Source organism: Caretta caretta, chromosome 10, assembly GCF_965140235.1.
Source record: "Caretta caretta isolate rCarCar2 chromosome 10, rCarCar1.hap1, whole genome shotgun sequence".
Lineage (NCBI taxonomy): Eukaryota > Metazoa > Chordata > Testudines > Cheloniidae > Caretta > Caretta caretta.
Window position 1 is genome coordinate 26,405,313 of NC_134215.1, and position 26,978 is coordinate 26,432,290.

Consider the following 26,978-nt stretch of genomic DNA (forward strand, 5'->3'; position numbering starts at 1 on the left):
CCCTGGTCTCCCTCGTGAAATCTGTATAGTATGGGGTAAAAGCATAGAAAAGACCAAATTTCATTTGGGGGAGACCAGATTTCAAGGTCCATGATATGATTTTCATGGCCGTGAATTTGGTAGGGTCCTATTTATTAGTTACACATACTATATATAAAATAAAGCATGATTATGATGTTGAAAATATGTGTGTTATATCTATACGTATGATATATAAAATATGTATATAGACATGTGCATCACAATCATACTTTATATTTTATACAGTGTGTACATAGAATACATACACAAACATGTCAAAATCATGCTTTCCATCATAAAGCATAATTGTGACTCATGATTTGGGCTGTCTGGACACTAATGTAGTTTAATTTTTCTTAGGCAATAATGTTTCTTTCAATCATTTAAATCACAAAGTCAATCCTTTCTGTTATATAAATAATCAATTTTATTTGTTTATTTTTCTTAAATACCAGAGTTCTTCCTTAGTTTTCAATTGAACTCCCTTATTTATTTTCCTTGAGCCTCTGGGGAAGAATGCATGAATGCTGCTGACATAAAAATTAATGGAAAGGAAAAAACCCAACCTAGCCAGACTAATAAACTGAGTGACATTAGACAAAAGAGGGGATAACATACAGTGCCTGCATTAAGCATGAGCTGCAGTCCCCACCCCTCTGGCAGCAGAGCACCTCCTGGCTCTGGAACCAGTGCTGTTCCACAGCACAAGGGAGGAAGCTGGATTCTGAGAGGCCATGCCTGGATTGTGCATCGCTGGTGTGAGGCCTGCCATGATAGGGACTCATGATAACATGCAAGGGGTGAACGGAGTAGGCTGTTGCCCAGATTCTACAGATCCTCCCACCAGGATGATGGCATTACTAAGGCCATTTCATCTACCAGGCACAAGCAGCATCAGTGCAGCAGCTCCCCAGCACTGGGGGAGGATTTCTTCCACCCTAAATTACTCCACAGAGATGCTTACCCTACAGCCTGCTAGTAGGCCTGTGGGCTACCTTTCTGCATTGGCTCTGCTAGCACTATTCTCAAGAGAGAATGCCACTGTACAGGAATATTAGGAACTGGTGCTCAGTCTAGCAAAGCACTTTAAGCATGTGCTGACTAGATTAAAGACATGCCTGGTTACAAATACACACGTATTTCGGTGATTTGCAAGATTGGGACCCTGGGGCTTGATGCTACGAGGGGCTGAGCCTCTGGTCCAGATCTAGCAAAGCACTGTGAGGACTCCCATTGACTTCAGTGGTAAAACTCAGGTAAAGATAAACACATGCTTGAGTGCTTTGCTGCGCTGGTGCTAGAGTGCTCAGCACTTTGCAGGATTTAGCCCTTACTGATTTACAAGAAGGCTGAACACCTACTATTAAGCTTATTTCCTATTAAAACAGGGAAGGATTATAGATCACTCATGCTTTTGCACATGCAACCAACTGGTCACTGTATGTGACAAATACCTCTCCGAGCCCAACCCACAGAGGATATGTTCCAGGCTACGCGGCCTGGCTCTTTAGCTCAAGCTGCAGAGATGTGAAGTTTCAGTCTTTGGCTCAGTCCCTGGTTAGTTGCGTCAGCCAAGATGCAGAAGGAACATCACACATTTCCCTACTCCTCTTTTATTCCTCCCCACATCTGTGTATTACTACTGCACTGGACCATAAACTGTCATCCCACATACAAGGGCAGAGACTAGTGGCAACATGACTCTCCATCTAAAGCTAGCAGCAGACACCACATGGCCTCTTGTGTAGGCAATGCAACCCATTTTGCATTCTGGATTCCCATGTCACTCATCAGATTTCCAGCAGCATCACAAATTCAAACTTCTCAAGTTTTTGAGTAGTCAAGTTCTGGAACTCTCAGTACCTCTGTTTTTTTCTCTGTGATGTGAGGATTACACTTATTTATCTACATCCCAGTGCAATTGTGAGTTAAAAGGCATCAGTGTTTGCAGATCACTTTGATCCTAAGATAAAATGTGCTGCACAACTCTTATGATGTAATAATGTGAGTGCAATGAATGGAGTAGAGAGAGCAGGAGTCTAAATGTGCCTCCGGTATTTCTGTATCTCCTCCCAACATTGATGTGCCTATAAATTAGCAACTTTTCCCGGCACACTTTTTTCCCAGCTGAAAGGTCTCTACAGTCTGATCTGAGGTTTTCAAAGCAGTGAAAATTAACAGAAGATATGTGGCCAAACCCCCTGCACAGCTCTGAAAAATCTCAGCCCAGATGTTTGTTTTTAAAATAGCCACAGTTAAAAGAGAAGAGAAGACCCAAACACATTGCATACCTTTGGGATTATGGCTTTAGAAACAGCAAAGCAATCAAATCCTTTCCCCCACAGCCTTCCGTGGGCCTGATTCTTTTATATAGGGCTTGTTTATATGGAAAACTAATGTACGGTAAACTGGGGTGTAAACCTATAGCACACTAGTCTGCAGTGCACTGTCTGGCTGTATGGAGCCTACTATTGCACACTGAAAATGCCATAGCATGCTTTACTGCAGTTTGAAATGGGAGTAGATTAAAGAGCATAGAACTTTTAGTGCACATTAGCAGGGTTGGCCAGTTAGTGCCCAGCAAGCTAGTGTGCTCTAGATTTACACTGCCATCTTAACACATACTAATTGTCTGTATAGACAAGCACTTCCACTGGCTTTGTACACAAAGTTATTACCAACCTAGGCCCCAGTCCAGCAAAGCAATTAGGCACATGACTAGTCCCTCTGAAGTCATTGCTATTGTTGTCCACCGACATCACTGGAGGCAAGGTCATATTGCCATGAGTCACTGCCCCTGCACGTAGTTAAAAATAACTGAGCTCAATGGAACTGCTCACATGCTTAAAGTGAAGCATGTGCTTAATGCTTTAAGGAGATCATGGCATTGCACGAGCATAAATAAAGTATCAGTGAACTGGATTCTCATTTCAAGTTGAGCCTTCTAATTTTCTCAGCCACACATCTAGTGCATTGGGAAGAATATTGTAGAATTATAACAAGGTATACATGGCCGTTATTACGAAGTCAAACAAACTGATTCCAAGTACAGAATACGCTAAAACGTTCAAACATGTATTCTAGTGTTTGAAGCAGTGCTTGCTTTCTTTAAGAAGCTAGTAACATCCTTTTAACCATACAAGCCTATTGAAGTTATCACTGTTGTTCTGTCATGTAATTTCAGAGTTCACAAGATATAAAAGGACAGCTTGTTGTGACAAACAACCTGATGATACTCAAGGACACAAACTATGTATAGCCACTTTAAGGCTTTCCTCGGGCCAGAGAAGTTTTCTAGGGGTCTTTATACATGTATTCATTGATTCTGTGGTTGCAAAGTTTGCCACAGATTTTAGTTTTACTGCATGGACTTTTTTTAGTATGTCTAACTTTGTTCTTCTTCTACTATATGGGGAAAATGCTAATTATTCTTCATGTTCTCCTGGAGCTGCTTTGTCTTGTCTTCAGGATGCAAGTGGCTGGTCTGAATTGATTTAATTGGCAAAGGCATAGTTCAAAGAATAGCAATATCTATGATAGAAATAACATAGCACATTAGGAGTCAAGATAAGTAGCCCTTTTATTTCAACAGGTAACGCTTATTGGTCCTGCTGCGCACTGCTCTATTGATTTACAATCATTCGTCTTTGACATTGGTTGTGGAGTTCTCATTCTTTCTGATTCAGATTGGGAGTGCAAGTGTGGTAAAAAAATTTGTTCCAAAACAAACAGAAATACACAAGGAGGAAAGTTAGAAGGACAAAGTATCATTTCTCATTACATTTTATATTAAGAAATAGGTTTGCAAAGCTATGTTTTTAGAATAAACAATATATCAAAGACCACACTGAAAAAAAATCACATCTATGGAGCACTTGTAGTATGTGGTACAAATAGTTGCATTTCCTCTTAGTTTAAATATTGAAAACATCTTTACAGTTGCAGTTCACTCCTAGGACAAAAAAAAGGGTGAGGTTTCTTTATCTGAGATTCATACAGCATGACAGAAAGTCCCATCTCAGCAACAAGAAAGGGAAAATGTAACAGGTACTTACCAATTGGAAAAGAGAAAATTGCAGCAACCCATTGCAAGATGGCTACTGTAGCATTGCAGCTACCTGGTTCTGCTGCATTTAAAAGGCTAGCTCCAAAAACGCATGCTGGAGGTGTATATGTGTCAAAGTGATAGGAGGACAACCATGCATTCAGCAGAGTATGACACAATGGCCTGTTGCTTTGTGAGGTTGGATACATTAGGCTACTCTTACGTTGCATGTAGTGTGAGTGAATGTGATATTAATGGAGTATGAAAGATCGTATTGTCTGGGTTTTTTCCCCTCTCCCTGCATTAGGTTTATTTATGCTGCAGAATTTTTATGTTCTAGTTCCTTTTCCACTTTCTTTTCTTTCAACTGAGCAGCAGAGAATGTGGACACCTGGGAATCAGCTGGGTTATTTTAACAACAATTAGGCAGGAAAGACATGATTTAATCCTGAAAGGCCAGGGGAGGCTTGCTGAAGAAAGCAGAGTTTGGGGTCAATTACAACAGGAGAAAGACCAAAGAAAAAGCACCAGACCACCTTGTCACAGAGAATTAGAGATTGATCCAATGTTCACTAAACTCAATGGAATGAGATCAGTCTCTAATAGGGTTCACAAAGTTGCTAATAGAGATATTGCATTCAGGTGTACCACTGTATCACAAATACAAATGACTTTCAGGAGTAGCAGTGTAATAGTGATGGCTTAATGGGTAAGCATCAGTATGAAACAGCTGGGGACAGATTCTCCATTGCCCTGCACTATGTGTAGTCATTTACCCCAATGTGAATTGAAAGGAAGGTGGGAGTAAACTGCAACTCTATCAGAATGGTAACTATTTACAGTCACTTAGGAATTCCTATGCAAGACACAGGGTAATGGACTTCTAGTCTCTTGAGAACCATAGCTTTCAATCCTCCCTTCTAAGAGAGATAAACTCAGTTCTACCCATAATTCTTAGATGTGGGTCTTTTGAATTAAACTTTAAATGCTGAGGTCCAGTCTGCTCTGTGTGGATAGAGATTACAAAGTATTTTTCATTAACATAACTGCTTTCCTTGGCAAACTTGTCCAAAATTTCCCATCACCCAATTCTGCTCTGCAATGGTCCCAGTTCCATTGTCTGTGGGGGAATATAAAGATCTCCCATTTGAAGAGCTTGCCACTCTATGTTTATTGATTCTAAAGTCCCAGAAAGGGAACCCATACCGCCATTTATACTTGTGGTTCAAAGGGCGGACAGTTAAGAATGCTCATGATTTACCTGCATTCTGTATGGCAGTATATCACCTTATCAGTTGCAAAGCAGTGAAAGATCAAGCTCTTACGTCATGTCTACATTAAGAAAATTCACACTGGTGTAACCCCATTAATGTAGTTACACCTGCACAATCCCCCAGTGTAGGTAAGTGCACTGCACTGAAGTGAGACCCTACCCAGAGTACCTTACTTTGCTATATTCCTGAACTAAGCCCCACTGGAGGACTTTCCACATCTACATTAGAGATTTGTGTAGAATAGCAGCACTAATGTAGTTACACCAGTACAAGTTATTCTAATGGAGTTAGGGCCTTAGACTGGGAAAGGCAGCATTGTAACTTTTAGCCAAAGAAGGGCGGGTTTACTACTTGTATTACAGTAGTGCCTAGAGGCCCCAGCCAAGACCAGGGCTCCATTGTGCTAAGCACTGTGCAAACATACATTGAGATACATTCCCTGCCCAGAAGAACTTAAAATCTAAATAGACGAACGGGTGTGAAGGGAAACAGGCCCAGAGACGTGACCTCTCCAAGGTCATACAGCAGTGAGTAATAGAGATGAGAACAGAACCCAAATCTCCCAAGTCCCAGTTCAATGTTCTATCCACTAGAACACGCTGCTTCTCCACCTCTGGCTTTTTATGGCAGAAATCTTTTTCTTCTAGGACATTACACTGTTCTAACTATAGGCTTAGATCTGGAGTCAGTGCTTTAAGTGCTTCCATTTCAAACTGAAATGGAAAGATGGGAAGCAAGTGAGAATCAATAGTGCATATAAATGTATAAAAGACACATATTTCAATCATATGGTGCTTTTCGAGTGACAAAAACTGTGTCCTGACAGTATGGAAAACTTAATCACTCTAAACATGTTGGACTAGATTTCTCTAGCCAGGTTACAGCCTCATTGTGCCACTGAGACCATAATTTGGCCCTAGATGCCCACCAGCAGAGTCCTCTGACAGATGGGAACACTACCTGCTGGTGTATCTGTGGCACAGACAGTCCTAGTGCTTCTACACCACTCCCTAGCATGGGGGTGGGGAGGCATGTCAGAAGTGGCAGTGACACAGAGGAGGGGGGTGATGGAGCAGAGCTCTCCCACAGCTCTTTCCCGCTGGTGTAGGTTCGATTAAGAACCCTATAACAGTGATAGAACTTAAAGTTGCCTTGCAGCAGTTTAAATTGCATTGGGGATGAATCTGACTCCATGCATCAGAGAGCCAGAACTGGCTCCCTGATGAGCCCACCTCCTCTTCATTTATAAATCTAGCACAATGGACTGGTTTAGAAGCACGCTATGCTAGAACGGAGAATCAAATTCTGCCCTCACTTACATCTGTGGAGTAAATAGGTTTTCATGGGTGTAACAGAAAACTGAAATTAGCTGGGATTATTTCCCTTTAATGTGATGTATGGAAAGTATAGTGCACTGCTTCCTAAATTTCAGATTTGTATTGCTTCTGCAATGCTGATCTCAGAACATAAAACGAACACTTAGTTTAACTCACCATAAAGAAATAACTTTATTCTCATGAAATGTTCTTATCAGAAATGTTGTTTCTTCTTCATTTAGCAAAAATAACAATACCCCAAGGGGAACGCAGTGTTGCAAGAATATAAACTTCAAACTTCAATAAATAATCTAAACCCACAATAGTTCTAGGGACAGACAGCTGGACTACCTAATGGTGAAAGGTTATTGTAAACATGAATTTTCAAACCAAATCTGGATGGTAATAAAGGGGTCCTCTAAGAGATTTCATAGAAGGAGACAACTGATGTCCAGATATTTTCTTAACAGTCTTTTCCTTTTACATCCATTTAAATTCTCCTTTGGATAATGTCAGTTTCCTGTATTATAAGACACTCTGATTAAGACATGATAACAAGAATACAGAATCCTCTTTTAGAAAGATCAGAATCTCATTGTCTCAAATGTAATTTCTTCTTTTATGATTTTCCCAAAAAAATCATTTGCAAAGTAACAGCATCACCATCCTAAGCATTCTTGCCAGCTTCATTTTAGAGCCAAATCCACCCTCCTATTCTTACATGGATCCCAGTAAACTCAATAGGAAGCTCCTGTGTATACCTGAGTTCATAATCTGGTCCCTTTACTAGTACATTGATGTTCACTTCCACTTGCACAGTTATTCCCATGTTGGTGAACATTTCAATGGAATTGTGCTATACTCATAAGGACTTGGCACTTTGCTTGCTGTAATATTCCATTCTTCTTTCTTATTGAGCTCTTGAATATCTGAAACCCAGATGCTACAGTGATAGATGCTTTCAATAATATCAGAATATTGAATTAAGCTCCATTATTGACTAGCAACCAGGTGATTCTCTGTATTCAAATGTCTCCTTTTCAACCAGCAGAATAGCTCTTGACTGATTCCATTTTCAACAAATTAAGAGTAGAGGCAAATCCTTTGCCCTGTATGCTCATAGAAACATAATCCTCCTTATATAACTGAGTTTAGACTTACGATCTTACAGTAAACAAGAGCATGCATTGGTATTCTGGCAATGTATTGCTCTACTACAGCAGCCTACCCTTTTAACTTGCACACCATCCTTAATTTATGTAAGAGCTGATAATCCTTGAAGGCCAAAAATGATTGCTGTCTGTTATTTCCAAGTTTTTCTAGGGTCCAGTTTTATAGTGTTGTCCCTTTTCTTGACTGAAATACAGCTGTATGAGTCAACTGATCGACACTTTAGTAAATCATCATATGCTAAGCTGTTGAGTAATTTGTTACTAATTGGTGAGTAATTGCTTAAGTTTCTCTTCTTTTGTAAAATACCTAATTAAAATATTGCTGTATTTTTTCATGTTTTTTACTTTAATTTTTCCGCAACATACTCTGAAAATATTATATTTTTGAGTCTTCCATACAGATAAGATTATGTTTGTTTTCCATGGTATGTAAGTGATTTAATTCATCCTACACCCTTTGGGTAAAATCCTGGCTCCACTGAAGTCAATGACAGAACTCCCATTGACTTGAATGGTTCAGGATTTCACCATTTGTGTTTTTGACCTTGTTTATCTACTCTGGACTGAATCCTGATCTTTTAAAGTCAATGTCAGTCCTGAAAGGCACAAAGCAGCCTTAAAGGTGGCTTAATGGGCTCCTTGAGAATTCCCCCTAAGTAGAGGGATCCTTGGGTTGCAGAACCTCTAGAGCAGTTATTTTTTAACCCCTCCCGCCAAGTCCTTGTTGCTGGAGCTGTCCTTACCCCCAAAACAGAAACTTAGGAAACAGCTGATGGAAGTTAAAGCAGCCCCAAGGCTGCTCTAACATGCATTGGAGGATTGAGCTGTTAAAGGTCAGCTATACGATCCAGACACCGCAGAGACAACATGCTATGATCAGAGTCTGACCGGACCAGAGCATCTGGCCTCATCAAGATTTTTAGCAGTAACTTCAATGGGAGCAGTTTAGGCTCTCTAAAACTCTTGCATCCGATGAAGTGAGCTGTAGCTCACGAAAGCTTATGCTCTAACAAATTTGTTAGTCTCTAAGGTGCCACAAGTACTCCTTTTCTTTTTGCGGATACAGACTAACACGGCTGCTACTTTGAAATCTAAAGCTCTTGTATTTAAAACAGACAAAAAATATACAGTAAGCAATTAAAATCCCATAATCTAACCTAAAGTAACCACAAACAATGTAACTCAGTGTTCTGGCATCCTGAAACCCCAGTTAGTAACATGATAATATTCTACAGTGTATGATTATTAAGTTAATAACTTTTTCAGTCATGAGGAATTCTAGGTTCTCACTGAACCTCCTCTGATTCCAGTCAAATGACACAGGCACAGCCTGATACACTAGACTTGTTTCCAACATTACACAGATGGTATAAAAACGGCCATACTGGGCCAGACTAGCCCAGTATCCTGTCTTCCGATAGTGGCCAATGCCAGGTGCTTCTGCGGGAACCAACAGAACAGGCAATCAACAAGTATTTTGTATTGCCATCTGAATTTACAACAGCATAACTAACAGCAGCATATAGTCCTTTCCTTTTAAAAGCATGGGCCACCAAGTGCCGGCAAGATTAGAGAAAGAGGACCCACCCATAGTCCCATGAAAGTTCATGGCAAAGCTTTCATCATCAGCCGTATCAGGCCCTGGGACATTATCCCATTATACATTATCCTACATAATAGAAGTTTAAATTCTGCCATGTTTTTGAAAATAGAATATTTAGTCAACTGGAATGGCTGTATCTTATTGTTACAGTTTTTTTTCCCTCAGAGCTTTGTTCCAAATGGCTGTGTTGGTCTCAATTGTTGTCCTTTGGTAGACTGAAATTAGTTTGTGGTCAGGAGAAAATATCATCCCAAGGAAATTTTAGGATGCAAAGTTAACGGAGCATCACTGTCCTGTGAAGTATCCATCAGGCAAATCTCAAAGGTTTTACACAGCTTTGCTTCCAACATAATAAACATCCCTTTTGCCTCACACTATTCCTTTTTACAATGCTAATATTTGTGATTCCAAGCACCTTTTCCATTAGCCACATGTTGTCTTCCCAGAGTTCTTCAATCATCATCTTTCCTTTTGTCTGAAAGTTTGAATATTCATCTTGCTGCTCACAGAAATGCTCCATGTCTTTGAAGAAGAGGTCTTTTCTGACTGGCAGTGACAGTTATTACAACATTAAACTAGACACTTGATCATTTTGATCTTTGCCAACTTTGTTCTTTCCTTTGTAAAAGTCATGCATATGTGTCTCATCACTGTACTCTGCATTCATCACCTCTTTTTCTCACTACTCATACTTTTTTTTTTGGAGGGGGGTGGATGCCTTGTAATCCCCATCCTGTCACTGATGTGGCAATAAATCTATCATGCTGCTTGTCATTCATTCATGCAGTGCTAAGTCCATTCTTTGCCTCCCCACATTTGTTTTGCACCCTGAAATGCTCGGTCTTATTTTCCTTTACGTTAAAACCTCTTATAATAAAAATACAAACCTATTGAAACAGATTGCTCTTTGAGGCAGGGACCCACCATTTTGTTCTCTGTTTGTACAATGCCTCACACAATGGGGTCCTGGTCCATGACTGGGGCTCCAAGTGAGATCCACAATAAAATAAATAAATAACAAAATTCACTAAACTATACATAGGGATAAATGAAGGAAATTTTTTTTAGAATTGCTTCTAGTTCTGAGATCAAAAGTGAAATCCCATCATCACAGTGCATTAATTCGGCTTGCCAGTCTCTACATTTTTTTAAAGACACCTATCACTTGGGGCTGGGTTTTCAAAAGTGCTCAGTGTTGCTCCCATCTAACTGAATGGTCGTTATGCTAGGGTTATGACAATGGATTATCACTGAAAATCTACTACTCCTTAAAGATATATAGAGATAAATTTTCCCAATATTCAAGCATATCATATTTTAATCCTTCTGGAGAGAATATAGTGATCTATTGGTTTCATGTGATAAAACAAGCAGTTTCACCATATACATGAGAATTGTTTTCATAACATGTCCCTTCCTTCAGAATTACTAAATTGAAAGAGTAATAATGTACACGTATAAATTGCCATTCTTTATGATTAAATCCTCAATTCTAATTCTTCTTTGAAGGAATCTATATAGCACATTTCTCATTTAAAAACTAGTAAAAGGAAATTTGTATAGGGACAATGGCCACGCAAAGGCATATATTTTGTAGGACACCTAAATTCCAAAGCAGATTGAGATTGTCATCTTTTATGATGTATAAAGGAAGTTAAATTTCCTACCAGTTAATTGTGTAAGTTCTTGTATACAAGAAAGTGCAGTCTCAAATAAATAATTTTGACCCCCAACTCAGCAAAGAACCTAAATATATGCTTTGTGTTAAGCACATGCTCATCCCAGCCATATTCACTGAAGCTCTTAGGCACTAATCCAGCACAGCACTGCCACGCACTTTAAATATAAGAGCACTTGATAGACTTCATGTGATTACTCATGTGCTTAAAGTTAAACACATGCTTAAGTGCTTTGCTGGATCAAGGGGTGAAATAGGAGTTTTGTCATTGACTTCAATGGGGCCAGGATTTCACCAAGGTCTCTATTTGCTCCCCAGTCCTGCACGTCTCTTGATAGTCCAGGTCCAGGTATCCCTTCGGCAGACTGCCAATGTAGATGGACTGTCGTTTTTGCTAGACCCATGAATCTGAGATCACATTACAAAGAGACACTGTCAGACTATTTAGGCATCCCAGATTTAACCTCCCTGAAAGAAATTAAGTGTCATGCAGCATCAGTGGCAAATGCCTGGTAGATTTTTCTTCTACACAATCAGTGTATAACTAAGATCGTTCTTGTGACAAATCTATACATTTCTTGCAATAACGGGCATGCAAGGATTTTCCTCTGATATTTTCATTCTGTTTACTCAGGTGATACCCGGGCTCACTCATATACATAGTACTTTTATCATCATACTGGACTCGGTCCTACAACCACTGACTTCAGTACAAATTGGCTCAGTCCCATTATCCTCCATGTATGAGTCCACAGGAGAGAGTCCTCGGGAGAACCTAATCTCTAACTCCAGCTCAAAGGGCCCCTGAGGCTACATTTAAAGCAATGAGCAGTGTGCATACCAACAAGCCCAAAATAGCATTAAATATGCCTAAATAGGCCAACATAATTTGGGAGACTACCAAAGCCTAATCCATAGTGAAAACCCACCAGTATTTCCTATGCATTTGTTATACACGTTTGCTACAAAACACCGAAAATGCAGATTGCATAATTCTGGCCCTGCTAAGTCAATGACAAAACTCCCATTGACTTAAATGAGGTCAGAGTTTCACCCCAAATGTCTCAGTGGTATAGACCAGTGGTTTTCAAAGTTCGGGTCACGACCCAGTACTGGGTTGCGGAATGCAAGCCACTGGGTCACCTTGCTCAGCACCAAGGACCCTGGCAGGTGGCCATTAAAAGCTAGTAGTCCCTACCTGTTCTGAAACTGAACTGCATCCTGGAAGTGGCCAGCAGCGGGTCCGGCTCGTAGGCAGGGGAGCCATGGGGCTCCATGCACTGCCCCACCCTGAGCACCGGCTCCACACCCCCATTGGCCAGGATCTGGCCAATGAGAGCTGGGGCGGGAGGGGCGATGCCTGCAGGTGAGAGCCACACCTCCGCCTAGGAGCCGGGCCCGCTTCTGGACGCTTCCACGGTGCAGCACGGACCATGGTGCCAGGACAGGCAGGAAGCCTGCGTTGCTGACCGGGAGTCGCCGGAGGTAGGCTCATGCCCCAGCCCTGGGCCCCAATCCCCTGCCCCAGCCCTGAGCCCCCTCAAACCCAGAGCCCCCTCCTACACCCCAAACCCCTCATCCCTGGCCCCACCCTACAGCCCACACCCTAACGCTCTGCCCTGAGCCCCCTCCCACACCCGAAACCCCTCATCCTCAGCTCCACTGGGTCACAGGCATCAACAATTTTCTTCAACTGGGTCACCAAAAAAAAAGTTTGAAACCACTGGTATAGGCTGCATGGGCTAAAGAAATCTTTTTCAGCAATGAGAGATTCCACCTGACTGGTTTTATGATGTTACCATGACTGGCCTTACTAATCAGAAGAATAATGTTCTGCACACTGTACCTAATATTGGGCCAGATCTTTAGCTGGTGTAAACTGGCATTACACCCATCTGGCCCAAATTCCACAAAAGTATTTTGGATCATCTTAAATCATGAAAGATGTTCAGTATAATACAGAAATGGCTGATTTCTGTCCAGAAGATAATGTCATGATGGAGGTTGGGTGAAACCTCCCTGAAGCTGGTGAGCCTCATCGTTACCGTACATTCAGGATAAATGTAAAAAGCAGTTAAGTTCCTTTGAGTAAAATAGCTGAAACAGTAAGATCCAGGGCCCAAAATGGAAAGCTGGTCAGAAGCTGAGCTATGTGGGTGAAGGGATTTTGCTGGAGGTTGAATGCAAATGCATGAGCTGGCGTGCTTATGAGAGAGAAAAACTAGGAGAGCCAGAAGCAGACGTCAAGAGAAGCACAGGTAACACAGCCAAGAGAGAAAACTTTTAGGGCACAGTGCTGGCTGGAGAGAGGCGTGGAACTGTGAGCAAAGAAACTGCCTCCTGTTGCTTGACTCCTGCTGTGTTCAGGGAAATAGGACTTTGTACATTCTTTGTAAATAAACAACATCAGATAAATACCTGACTCCAACCGCAATTTCTCCTCTGAATGGAAACAACTCAGCAAAGCCCTGAATATTGAATAGGTGCTCAGGTCAAAAGGGATAACAATACAAAGAAAAATATCTTCAGAGAACACTAAGTAGAAATGGACAGTTATGAACAAAACTAATGGTGAACTGAGTAGCCTAAAGTAGTTTTTCTCTAAGCAATATTTACTAAATGCTCTAGGGTACCATTTTCAAGAGTGCCTAAGCAGCTCAGGAGACTAAATCTCATTGACTTTCAAGGGGACTTTGGCTCTTAAGTAACTTAGGTGCTTCGGAAAATTTTACTGCTACTCCCTACAGTCTATAAGGCTGAGCTCAGTAGACAGAAGAATCAGGATACTTTACTTCAGGTCCTATCTAAACACATGTACACTGTCTCCCTTATAGGTGAGTTGACAATTGGTTAGTGAGCTAATTTGTTTTAATATGTTGCGTTGTTATCTGGAAACCACACATGCACCTCCTGTTAGGAAAGTTCTGAATTATGCCACTCTTTTGGATCTCTAACAATTTTTAAATGACATGGGTAAGCTCACTGCTGCCATGCACTAATTGGCAAGTAATCCAAAATCCTCCAATGGCTGATAGGGAGGATGCTCTTCAAAAAAGAGGTGGTGCAACACTGAGAACTAAGTTTTATTAGGAGCAGTATCTAGGAGATTTCCAAAAGTTACAGAAATAATATCAAACCCTGAAGAGATAAGGTAAATATATGACCTAGACCAGGTGGTGGGCAATTTCTGGTCCATCAGGGTAATCTGATTGCAGGCTGCAAGACATTTTGTTGACATTGACCGTCCACAGGCACGGCCCACTGCAGCTTCCAGTGGCCGCGGTTCGCTGTCCCCGACCAATGGGAGCTGCGGGAAGCGGCGGGCTGCAGGTACGTGCAGGAGCTGGGTCGGGCGGTGCCTGCGGATGGTCAACGTCAGCAAAATGACTCGCAGCTCGCAATCAGATTACCCTGATGAGCCGCATGCGGGCCACAGGTTGCCCACCACTGACCTAGAGCATTAAGTGCCAAGAAACATCTTATTAACATTCACATTGTTACCTTTTTCTCTTCCCATCTGATTCACAGACATTAAGGCAGAAAGGACCATTAGATCATCTAGTCTGACTTCCTGCATATTACAGATCATTACATTTCATCTAGTTACCCCTGTATTGAGTCCAATAATTTGAGTTTGGTTAAAGCATAGCTTGCAAAAAAGCATTCACAGTCTTGATTTGAAGACATCATGAGCTGGAGAATCCACCTCTTTCCTTGGTAGTTTGTTCACTGGTTAACCACCCTCACTGTTAAAAATATCTGCATTATTTCTAATCTGAACTTGTTTGGCTTCAACTTCTAGCCATTTTCTGTCTTTCCCTGCTAAATTAAAGAGTTCTTGAGCACTCAGTATTTTCACCCTGTGATGGGTCTTCTTATATACTGTAATGAAGACACCTCTCAATCTTCTTTTTGATAAACTGAACAGATGAAGCACTTTCAGTGTCTCATTGCAAGGCATTTCCTCTAGCCCTTGAATAATTTTTGTGGTTCTTTTTTTTTTTTTTTGGCACCCTCTCCATTTTTTCAACATCCTTTTAAAAATGTTGACACCAGAACTGGACACAGTACTCCAGTATTGGTCTCACCAATGCTGTATACCAAGGTAAAAATCTACTCCCTACTCCCCTGTCTACACATCCAAGGATTGCATTAACCTGTTTTACCACAGCATCACAATGGGAGCTGATGCTGAGTTGCTTGTCCAATTTGACCACTAAAGCCTTTCCAGAGTCATTGCTTTCCAAGATACCTCATTCCATAGATATAAATGTATTATAATTGATTTTGTTTGAGTGGACCCCTCTGACCAAGTAATCCAAGTTGCTCTGTATATCTGCCCTATCCTCATCATCACTTGCCATTCTGCCAATCTTTTTTTTTTTAAATCTGCAGTGATCTTATATTCACTTCCAGATCACTGATGGCAGTGTTGAATAGGGTCAGAACTCCACTAGAAATACCCTCATTCAAAGACGAGTCCCCATTGACAACTATATTTTGAGATCTGTCAGTTAGCCAATTCTTAAACCATTAATGTGTGCTTTATTGGTACTTTTTGGTGATAATTTTGTAATCTGAATGTTGTGCGGTACTAAGTCAAATGTCTTACGAAAGTCTAACTCTATTACATCTATGCAGTTATCTTTATCAACCAACTTTAATATAAAAAATGAAATCAGGTTTCTTTGACAAGACCTATTTTCCATAAAACCACATTGACTGGCATTAATTTATATTCTTACATTTTAATTCTTTCTTGATGTGTCCATTTGTTGTCTCTCATTTTACACTTGGATTGTAAACTCTTGGGGCAGATTTCAGAGTAACAGCCGTGTTAGTCTGTATTCGCAAAAAGAAAAGGAGTACTTGTGGCACCTTAGAGACTAACCAATTTATTTGAGCATGAGCTTTCGTGAGCTACAGCTCACTTCTGTAGCTCACGAAAGCTCATGCTCAAATAAATTGGTTAGTCTCTAAGGTGCCACAAGTACTCCTTTTCTTCTTGGGGCAGAGACCATTTTTTGTTAGATATCTGTACAGTGTCTAGCACAATGCAGATGAGGCCTCTTTATTGTGATGTAAAGTGATAATGATAATTTTACATGTGCAATATCATTTTGTATTCAGCTAGTGCTGACATCACAATGGCATATAATAAAATTTGGTGTCAAGCACTGTGTTTTGTATGGAAATCTTCATGTATAAAATCCTGTGCAGGAAAGGGGATCATGAAAGGGAGCTACTGATCATTACTCCAGTCTAGAATTAACTGAAACATTTTTGTAATATTCCTCAGGAAGCTCAATCAAATCTACCAATCTCTAGAAATTAATGGCATGAACTTGCATTAAATCAATCTGTCGTTAGTCCAGCTTTCTTTATGGTAACTCCTTAGGATACATTTCCTGCAACTGACTGAGAGATGCCAAGAGAGGATCTACAGACATGATTTTAAAATGTATCACAGTACATTAGCTTGCACCTAGCTGTATCTTTCACAGGACATCACAGTCACACAATATAAATACAAGGCGATGGGATACTGAGCCATTGACTGCTATGGACCCAGTTCAGTGTATTTGTGTAAAAGATGGACATAAGCAGTGTAGAAAGAGACATACAAGTTCTGGATTCCGTAAAGTTAGGAGAATACTACACACTGGTTTGAGATAATGTGGCTGTTATATCTAAGTGAGTTTAATCCTTGTACAATCAAATTGCCACTTGCAAACATACCGTTGCTTGTGGGCTCAAGTGTGCCCGTTAGGTATCGCTCACAACAAAGAGCAGTGCAGAACTGCACAGCCCCACTGGGGGTGGCTCCTGGCAGAATTCTTTCCTGGTGGACAAGGGAAGTGAGCTCACTGCTATGCTCCTACGTTGAGTGCGGCTTACTCTCCCCACTGTGCTGGCCGCCCTCAGCAGGCTGGTGTGAGGATGGGGTAGGGACAGGGGCCCATTTCAGATGTTGTGCTCCCTTAGGGAGTAGGGCACGAGCAATCCTTGTGCTCAGGAACTGTGTTTGGGCCTCGTGCTTACGAGGGCTCTGGAAATGGGAGTGCTTGTAAAATGGATGCCTGTAAAAGTAAAAGAGATAGATTGAGATAATGAGCCATATCTTTAACAAGTGCAAACTGCATAGTTCCACTGAAGTCGAAGGGGCTATGCACTTGCCCCACAGGTGAGTATCTGTGAGGAATCACTGTAAATTCCTAGCCATGCACAGAATGGGAAAAAATATCTATCATTGACCGCTGCTAGAAGAGTTTCGTAACAAGCCAAATCCCACAATGCCACTGAAACAGTAAAATGCAAACCTACTGCAGTCTTACTGATTAAATGCCAAGACTGTCAAAAGTTACTGATGTTTGAGACCCCACAAAGTGGCCATGTTTGCAAAGAGTTGGGGGTGGGGGGCTCAGCTCTGTCAGAAAATCCAGCCCCTTGAAGGTGTCTCAAGTTGAGTACCTAAAAGGCGAAGCATGGAAAAGTTTCTAGTTGAAGGGATCACTCTCGTTACAGTGTGTATGGTAACACCCATTGTTTCATGTTCTCTATGTATATAAATCTCCCCACTGTATTTTCCACTGAATGCATCCGATGAAGTGAGCTGTAGCTCATGAAAGCTCATGGTCAAATAAATGTATTAGTCTCTAAGGTGCCACAAGTCCTCTTTTTCTTTTTGTCAGAAAGTTACAAAATGATGCGAAAAGGACTCTCCAGCAAAATCACTGATCCCCCCTATAAATTTCACTTGACTCTTTGCATGTAGGATTGCCTGTTAGAGTGCCACATCAAGGACTGCATCTTTCCATAAGGAGGAATGTCTTGATAATCAATGGTAGATTTCTAATTGAGGCATGGCTCAACCATTAAATTAATTAGCCTGATTCTGATCCTGTACCATGTAAATCAGGAGTAGCTCCACTAAAGTCAATGAAATTAAACCATGGTAACTGAGATAAGAATGAGACCGAATGCATTTAGTTAACTAGATTAGGTTACCTGCCTCTAGCAACAATTCCAACAAAGAAACAAACAAATCGTCACTTCAGATCAAATGGCAAATCCTGCTGTGTACAGCAGTTCCCTTTTATATTGCAGCAGGTTCTAAAACCACCTGACCTTTGCCAGCACGACAATGTTCTCCATTATTGAAAAGGATATGGTTAGTAGTGCATTAAGATACCTGTTTTCCAGTACATCCAAGCTAAATGGACTTCAGCTTTCAGCTTCTGTAATCATCATTAATGATTTGTTCCATAGCCAATCTGATAAAGAAGGATGACCAAAGCTGTGCTGATTAGATTTCCTTGAATGGAGGTGATTACATTCTCTGCTTTATTTATCATTACTAATTGCAACCAGGGGTTGCTCAGCTTCAGTTAGTTCAGCTGATCCTTTTGAATAGGATAACATAGCCTGATGTTCTGTGCCCTTTCTGCTCTGCGTGCCAATTGCCCAAAAAGGACGGAAACCACTTGAGTTAGGGGAAGTCAAATAAGGGTTTCCTCCTCCTTGAGATAGAGAGAGGAGAGTGTGTTCTCAGGGGAGGTGTATGGGCCACATATGTCTCAGTGCTAGGATTTCACTCATAGGCATGACTCAGTGGGTGCTCCAAGGCTGGAGCACTCACAGAAAAACATTAGCAGGTGCTTAGCACCCACCAGCAGCCAGCTCCTCCACCCACAGTGCCTCCTGCCCGCCAGCAGCCCCACTGATCAACTTCACCCCCTCCCTCCCAGCACGTCCCGCCTGCCGCAGATCACCTGTTCTGCTGCATGCAGGAGGTGCTGGGACGGGGCACGCTCAGGGCAGGGGGCAGAAAGAGGCGGAGTGGGAAGAGGCAGGGCAGGGTGCGGCCTTGGGGAAGGCGTGAGTGGGGGTGAAATGAGGGCGGGAAGAGGTGGTGGGTTTAGGGTGGAATGGGGATAGGGCCTGCAGTGGAAGGGTCGAGCACCCCCCGGGTAGAGAGGAAGTTGGCACCTAATATTTCACTGTATGCTAGGCCGGTGGCTAGAGAGGCTGTTCCATCCAGGAGTACCCCCTGCAGAGTCCTAATGACTTCTGTGGGGTTTTGCATGGGGGAAGAGGTTCACACAGGTGAAACAGCTTACAGGATCAGGGCCTTATTCTTTTAAAGGAAAGTTTATCTTGAAAGCAGCCCAATTGCTTGAGATGCAGGGAATGATGTGGGCAATGTCTTGTGGTGTATATCTAGACACACACATAGGTACGGTAATTTACAGAGCTGTCAACCAGGCCACACGATGTGTACACTAATTTCTATAAAGAAACAAGAGGGAGTAACAAAAGGGTTTCCATTTTACATACCCGGAGTTCTTTCAGTCTTTTCGAAACAGAACACCATGAAATTTACGAGCTGAGCTGTTTATCCTAGAGCTGGAATTGTTAAGCTTTTCTTTTAAGGTTTCCACTTTTATTATTTATTATACACAGTGAAACTTCACTTACCCTAACCTCAGCTATCAGAAAAAGCCTAATTTATGTGAAATGAGGTCATGTCCCTTGATGTGTATTAAACAATTTGAAAACCCCCATTTATCCACATTAATTCCATTTGGATAAAGGAGGTGTCACTGTATATCAGTAATTTTATTTCTTTTTTTTTCTTTTCTAAAGAAAAAGCCAAGTTAATTAAACCAAACCCTACAGTATTTATGATTTTTTTTGTAGCTTAGCCTGGTTTATAAAAGGTGATGTTAATATTGACTTTAATTAATGTCAATCTTAATGTAATATTACATTAATAGCCTGGTGTATCTTTGAGCCTAAGGCAATGTACCGTACAGCTTAAGCTATTTATAACAAAGGTATATTTAACAGCTTTGCCCCCACCAAAAAAAAAAAAAATCAATTTATACTAAATGTTGTTGCAAAATCAGATTCATCACCCCAGGGATTAAGAAAAATGAAAGACCAATTTAATGACAGGATTTAGTTCATTATTTATCTTCCAGCATGTAAATTATAGATTGTCATGAATTTTTTATCCTTTTGGTGCCCACTACCTAATTCATGTGAAAAACTTAAGCCTATGTTACAAAGAACAAGCTCCCTAGCTCTGTGTACAAGAGGCATCTCCTCTGCCTTTTGACGGACGATAATCTGTCAAAATGAAAAATTAATGGAGGCTCCCTTAATTCATCATCTTCTGCCTGTGTTCTATTAATGGTTTTAAAAAAACTTCTGTAACTGCTCACACTGAACAGAATTGGTAAAGTGGGGGGAATGAGAGGTCAGCTGACTGCTTGAGTTTATGCCATGTGCTATAATCCAGCCAATAGCTGAATGACATGTTATTTATTAAATTCATTCAGGAATTGTGCAGATTTCCGCACACCATGAAAATGTGCTGAGATCAAAACATTTGGTGGGGGTACTTTATAGTTTTCAGTTTTGCCGTAACAGAAATTACTTTGTGTAAATGATTATAAAGAACTTGCATGGAGTAGGTATGCTACATGAAGCCCCCATTTTGAAAACTCGACCCAGGAATAGACCAAACCAGGGAAATAATAAGCAGGCTTCAGTTGTGTCCCCTAAAATAAAATGTACATGTCAAAAAACAACTGATTTTCTCTTTGATGACTGATTTTACCTCAACCAGGGAGGACTTTTAGCACTGTCTTAAATAAGGATTTAACCGCTATAGAAAATATGCCATTATAAATGTGTTTCATAGCTGTCCTAGTCACCTCTACTGATGACCTTAAAAATAGGAGTTCAACCAAAGTCTTTCTTTCTTTCACAGCTCAACTACTTTTGGATGATCCTATAGGTCTGAATGCTATGTTTGTCATATCACAATAAATTCAAGGACAACGGACGATGTCATAAATGCAAGATTATGACAACTTCACTACTGGATTGAGAAGCATGGAGAAGTGGAGTGGAAAAATGCTATTCAAACATAAATACTGGCAGAAATAGCACAGTAGATTACAGGAGAAGTGTTTCTTTGTGCACAGTACACATGTATTCCTTGAGACAATATGCCTTTTTTCCAACAATGGATACATTTTGGAGGGCTAAATCCGGAGACACTACACAGGAAGTAAGATCCAACTCTTTGTCATTCAGAATGCTCATTAGAATAAAGCACTAATTCAGCCATCCTTATTTATAAAATATTGCAAGGAGGAAGGGAGGTCCTTAGTCACTCACTCAGTCACCTGACTGTTTTTATTGAGATCTCGCTGTCTCACTAATCATTGTACATGGTTCTAAGGCACCAATTACCCTATCTTGGCTATGGTTATGTTTTCTAAAGCCCGATCCAGGTCTCATTTACATCAGTGGAAAGATACCCACAGACTTCAGTGGCGGTTGGAGCAACCCCTTGATAAACAGGCTACAGCCGAAATCCTGTGACATCCCCTGAAGGGGAACTCATGCAATGACTTGGCTCATCAGCAAGAGATCAGCGAGGAAGAGAAAATTTTTGTCAAGAGTTTTGTGAATAACAAGAATATGTTGAACAAGTATAGCACCTTTTGTCTGAGGATCTGTGTGTTTTAAACATGAATGCACAGACCTTTGAAACATCCCTAAGAGATAGCTATTATCACTCCATTTAAAAATGGAGAAATTGTGGGTCAAAGAAGTTAAGTGTTTTGCCCAAGGCCAAGTAAAAAGTCTGGGACAGAGCTGGGAAGAGAATACAGATCTTCTAAATCCCAGTCCTGTGCTTAACCACTTGAACAACCTTTCCCAAGTTAGTCTTTTCCCCTGGTTCAAAGATAGCAATTTTGTCAGGTGAACTAGAAGAGATTCCATCTGGATAATTCAGCCGAAACTGCTATGTTCTCGTGTGTGTCTGAGGCATGCTGAGATTAAGACAAAAGCCAACAAAACTGAATGTTTACATTATTTAATTGTTTTCCAGTCAACAGCAATTTTTATTTTCTGAAATCAGTGGTCAGAATATGTGGCTCCTTCTATGAAATACCAGGAAGAGAACACACATGTGCTGGGAATTTCAAAGGAGACCAAGGGGGTTAGGCACTCAAATACCACTGAAATGCAATGGGAACTGGGTGCATAAATCCCTTGGGTTCTTTTGAAAATCCCAGCCACAATTGGCTACGCTACAGCTGAGGGAAAACAACCATCAAGAAGAACTGCCATGGACAGAAAACTGCCTGCAAAGAACTTAAGGTTCACCCAGTTCCATGAGTGGCTCTGGACACAGGTGACCCAGAGCACGAGTCATTCAAAAGCTCTTGAACAATGACCCTCATGAGTGCATTAACATTCTGTGCATTTGTCACAGGTGTTGATCAACAAAATTTTGAGAGCTAAAGATTTGTCCAGAGAAGTGTAATGGGGATAAATGAACTCCTCATGTGAGAAGAGCGCAATGGCCTTGCTAGGCATTAGTGACATTTGCGCATTAGGGAAATATACTTGATTGGGGGCTGTTTTGTTTACCCATGTTTTATGTATGCAGAAGAAGGGCTGAAAGTTTTTTGGCATCACATGCAAGTGAATTGGATAGCAGACTAAGTGGTTACAGAGTGAGACTCTTCTAGGACTGGAGATACTGGTAAATGGCTATGGATCCAGACTCTTCTAGGACTGGAGATACTGGTAAATGGCTAGGGATCCAGACTCTTCTAGGACCTAAAGTCATTATAACCTGAAGAACATTTTGCAGCCTATGTGAAAGTGAGTTGATGGTCACAGCCCATTTCCCCATAGACAGGTGAACCCATCACAGAAGCCAACATTTCAAAACCACTAGCTGTCACCTTGTTGACAGTCTCAGGGGTGAGGCAAGGAATGAGCAGGCCATGAAGACTGAACTACTTTCAAACCCCTAGGGGTGGGAGATCCTGCCAGACCATGGTTGGATGATGCAATGATGTCTCCACTGCTACTCTCCATGATATAGTTGGTGTGGGAACCTCACATCTCTCTCCAAGGCTGTCTGCCTGGTAGCTACTATTACTGCTTATTATTACTTAAGCTGAGAACTGTACAGATGGGTATGTGTCCCCTTAAAAGCCAATATAACCACTTCGAAAAAACTTTGGGGAAAAAGAAAATGCAGTCCCTGTGGGAGAACATTAGAATCTTATTCCTACTTGTCACGGTTCATAACAGAAGCCCTCTACACCTTGCTCCCTAGATCTAGTATTAAATCCTTCAGATATCTACAAATTATTATGCTGATATTGCTTTTAAGGTCAAGGTTTAAAGTATAATGTGGATCTTACAAGAAACTCTAGTGATTGATGTAATATATCAGGTACTTGCCTTGAAAAAAAGAGTATTATTCAGCTGCCTCCACTGGAAGATTAAAAGGGTGGGGGGCGAAGAAGTTGCCTAGCTGGTTAAATGAAGGGTGGTTGTTCTCAATGGTCAATGTTGCAATGAAATCACTATAAAAAATAGCAACTGATATTGAACTTGCTTGCAACATCTTCTGATCCCTCTAATACATGTCTCCAGGCAGCAATTCTCTCTTCACATCAATAACCTTGTTACACCAGCTGGTTTCAAATACTAGCAATTTCCAAAATCATCTTTGAAAGCTGCTTTCTGTACACTCTGCTCTGCATGTTTTTGAAACTCCTCAGACAATGCAGGAAATTGCTTTTTATATTTGCTAAAGGTCCAAGCCACCAGAAGGAAGGTTGCTCCCATCTCATGCAATTTCTCTCATTATTTCAGGTGCTAACGTTGGTTTGCAAGCACAAGTATTTGAACCTGATGAACGATACAACAGGAACAGTGAAATTGGATATTATCATGCAGAAAACATTTTGCTGTAGGAACATAGACTCAACTATACCTAATCAGGCCACTAGTCCAACAATAGCCTGAGCTCTCCAGTAGCTAATACCCAATATTTCATAGGAAAGTGAAGGAAACCCCAGAGCACTAAGATAATTGTTCACCGCTGTATATGGAGAAAAATATCCTTCCTGCCCCCGAGGCTGACCAGCTCATGCTTTCACACATATAATAGTAATACCCTCATTATAATGCAGACAGACTCAGGATATTGTTTCCTAATCTATATTTACAGTATGCACTCAGGCATCCAATATGGAGACCCAGTAGTGGACTATGCACAGAGTTATTATTGGCTATATATAGCCAATCTTTTAAAAATACAGCCACAATATTTGACTTGTATGGTATTGTCCAGGCTCCAGGAGCTGTATTTTAGAAGTTGATTATTTCCTCAGTAGAGGAGTAGAGAGCAGACAAACTTAGGATATTGTTTGCTAGTCTATATTTACAGTATGTACTCAGGCATCCAACATGGGGACCCAGTAGTAGACTGTGCACAAAATATATTAGTGAGAGGTCAGCATTGGAGATGCTTCAGACTCACTTCAGTCCAGTGGCTGACATAGCCTCTCTCAGCGCTAATGTATCTCCCTGGGGAAGAAGATCAGAGAGTTTGACTGGCTCCTCCCTTTCCCCACTCCGCTGCAAGGTCCCCATAAAGGTTGCAAAGAGACAGCAGAGTTGCAGGCTAAGTCCCACAAAATGCCGGTTGTTGCTTTGCAAAAGGATGGATAAAACAGGAAAAGCAGCAGCAAAGCTTACTCAAGATACAGCTAAGTTGAAGTAAAACACTGCCACTGGGATAAGTGAATGGAGAATGCAGATTTGGTAGCACTTTACCCCCACTTTTTACACATGTAAATGAGTACATAAGTACAAGGCTGTGGAGGATCAGGCCCCAAACATGCAAGTACCCCCCAGCATAGAATGCTGCTCTTAGGGCAGTTTGCTGGGAATGTATCGGAAATTTAATGATGGAGATGTAGAGAAAGCAAACAGCTTCGGTGTATGTAAGCAGTCCCGGGTTTACAATGGCTCCAGTGGCTCCATGGAGCCGGGCCCATGCTCAGAAGGGGCCCTGGCCTGCTCCACTTGCATTGTGCCCTGAGATCCCTCTGGCTCCCCCTGCCCACCCCCTGCTCCTCTTGGCCTGCCCCCCTGCTCCTTTCTGCCCCCTGGCTGGACCCTAGTGCACTTCCGGCTCCGGGCAGTCTGCTTCCCACCACCTGTAGGACCCCACCTGTCCTCCAGGAGCTGAGCAGCCTGGGACTGGTGCAGAAGCCTGGCCAGTCTCAGCCTGGGGGGTGGTGGTGTGGGGGGGGTAAGGGGGGAAACAGGACAATGCGGGGAGCTTGGCTGGGCCCCTCCAGGAGAAGTGCATCTTGAGGGAGCCCGGCCAGGGCAGGCCCTGGCCTGGCTGATCACACCACTCCTGAGGAACCAGAGCGATTCCCTACCCTGGTACCAGCTCTGGCTGCACTGCTGGCACACAGTTGCCTCCCAGCAGGGCCGGTGAGTGTGACCAGAGGCAGGGCGTGGGGGAGTGGGTTTCTTGTAGGGGCAGTGCTGGGCTGTGAAAGGGAAGGGAAGATCTGTGTGTTGGGGCACTAGGGAGTGGGGGGTTTGTGGGAGGTGCTGGGCAGTTGTGGTGGGGCTATGGGCAGGGGGATGCTGGGCAGGAATGGTGTTGTGCAAGGCGCTATGCATTTGTGTGGAAGGGGATGGGGGGGCGCTGGGCACAGTGGGTCTGGGGGGGCTCTGGCCATAGGGAGTTGGGAGGATGTTGGGGGGGGGGGGCTGTGTGGCACGGCATGGGCCCACCCCCCGAGGGGAAGGGGCATGCTGGCAGCACAGGGCCGGGCGAGCCAGTGTGTGTCTGGTACCTGCCGGTTTGTAAATAGTGCCCTCGCACTGGGCCGGGCGGAGCTGGCTGGCCCCTCGCTCTGGGGACTGACCTCTCCGCGCCATGCTCCATTACTCCCATGGGGGCCCACAAATAAGTTTGCTGCCGGGCCCACAAAAGGTTAATCCGGCCCTGTATGTAAGGGACCTGATTCATCACTGCATCAGTCCAGTTTATGCAGGTCTCACTGCATGAGGATGGTCAGTTGGGCTAAATAGCACAAGAGCTGTAAAGATCCCATCTGTGAAAAGTGGGTGCCTATTTGCTACACTTATTTCAAAGTAGCCACACTGGTGGAAAGCCAGAGTGACACAGTGGTCAATCAGGCCCAAGTATTATAGAACTAACGGGATGTAAGGTTCAGTGTGTTGACCCTAATTCTCATTTACACTAAAGCTCTGTCACAGCACTCCAGCAATGTAAAGGGGCCCTAGTGCAGCGGCTCTCAGCCTTTCCAGATTACTGTACCCCCTTTGGGAGTCTGATTTGCCTTGCGTACCCCAAGTTTCACTTCACTTAAAAACTATTTGCTAACAAAATCAAACATAAAAATACAAGTGTCACAGCACATGATTACTGAAAAATTGCTAACTTTCTCATTTTTACAACATAATTATAAAATAAATCAATTGGAATATAAATAGTGTACTTACATTTCAGTGTATAGTATATAGAGCAGTATAAACAAGTCATTGTCTGTATGAAATTTTAGTTTGTACTGACTTTGCTAGTGCTTTTTATGTAGCCTATTGTAAAACTAGGCAAATATCTAGATGAGTTGATGTACCCCCTGGAAGACCTCTGCGTACCCTCAGGGTACATGTACCCTGGTTGAGAACCACTGCCCTAATGTAAATGAGGATCAATCCCTTTGCTTTTAAAATTCTGAAGAAGCCTTTGGGCCTGGTTTCTTTTGGTGTACATTGTTTTTTATCCTAATGTGGCTCTAGTGAAGTTACTCCTGATTTACACTGATGTTCATAAGAGTAGAATCAGGCCTTCTACATTTTACACTCTTTATAATATTGATCTGTAATCATGCAATATCCACAGGGAAAACTGAGTTCAGGAGTATACAATCAATATTGTATTCATTTAAAAAAACCCAAAGAATTAAAAATACAAACCACCTGATTTT

General features: G+C 41.9%; 1 long non-coding RNA gene across 2 annotated transcripts in view; it reads left to right on the top strand.

Annotated features, from left to right (window-relative positions):
- The window catches only part of LOC125643948 (uncharacterized), a 43,559-nt gene extending 20,261 nt beyond the window's left edge, over positions 1–23,298 (top strand). The window contains exons 3-4 of one of the 2 annotated variants that reach the window (XR_012670160.1): positions 7,971–8,096; positions 20,888–23,298. This is a non-coding gene — a long non-coding RNA (uncharacterized LOC125643948). The remainder of the gene's footprint in view (positions 1–7,970; positions 8,097–20,887) is intronic. The other variant, XR_007358873.2, reaches the window with a different exon arrangement.
- The last annotated feature ends 3,680 nt before the right edge of the window (positions 23,299–26,978 follow it).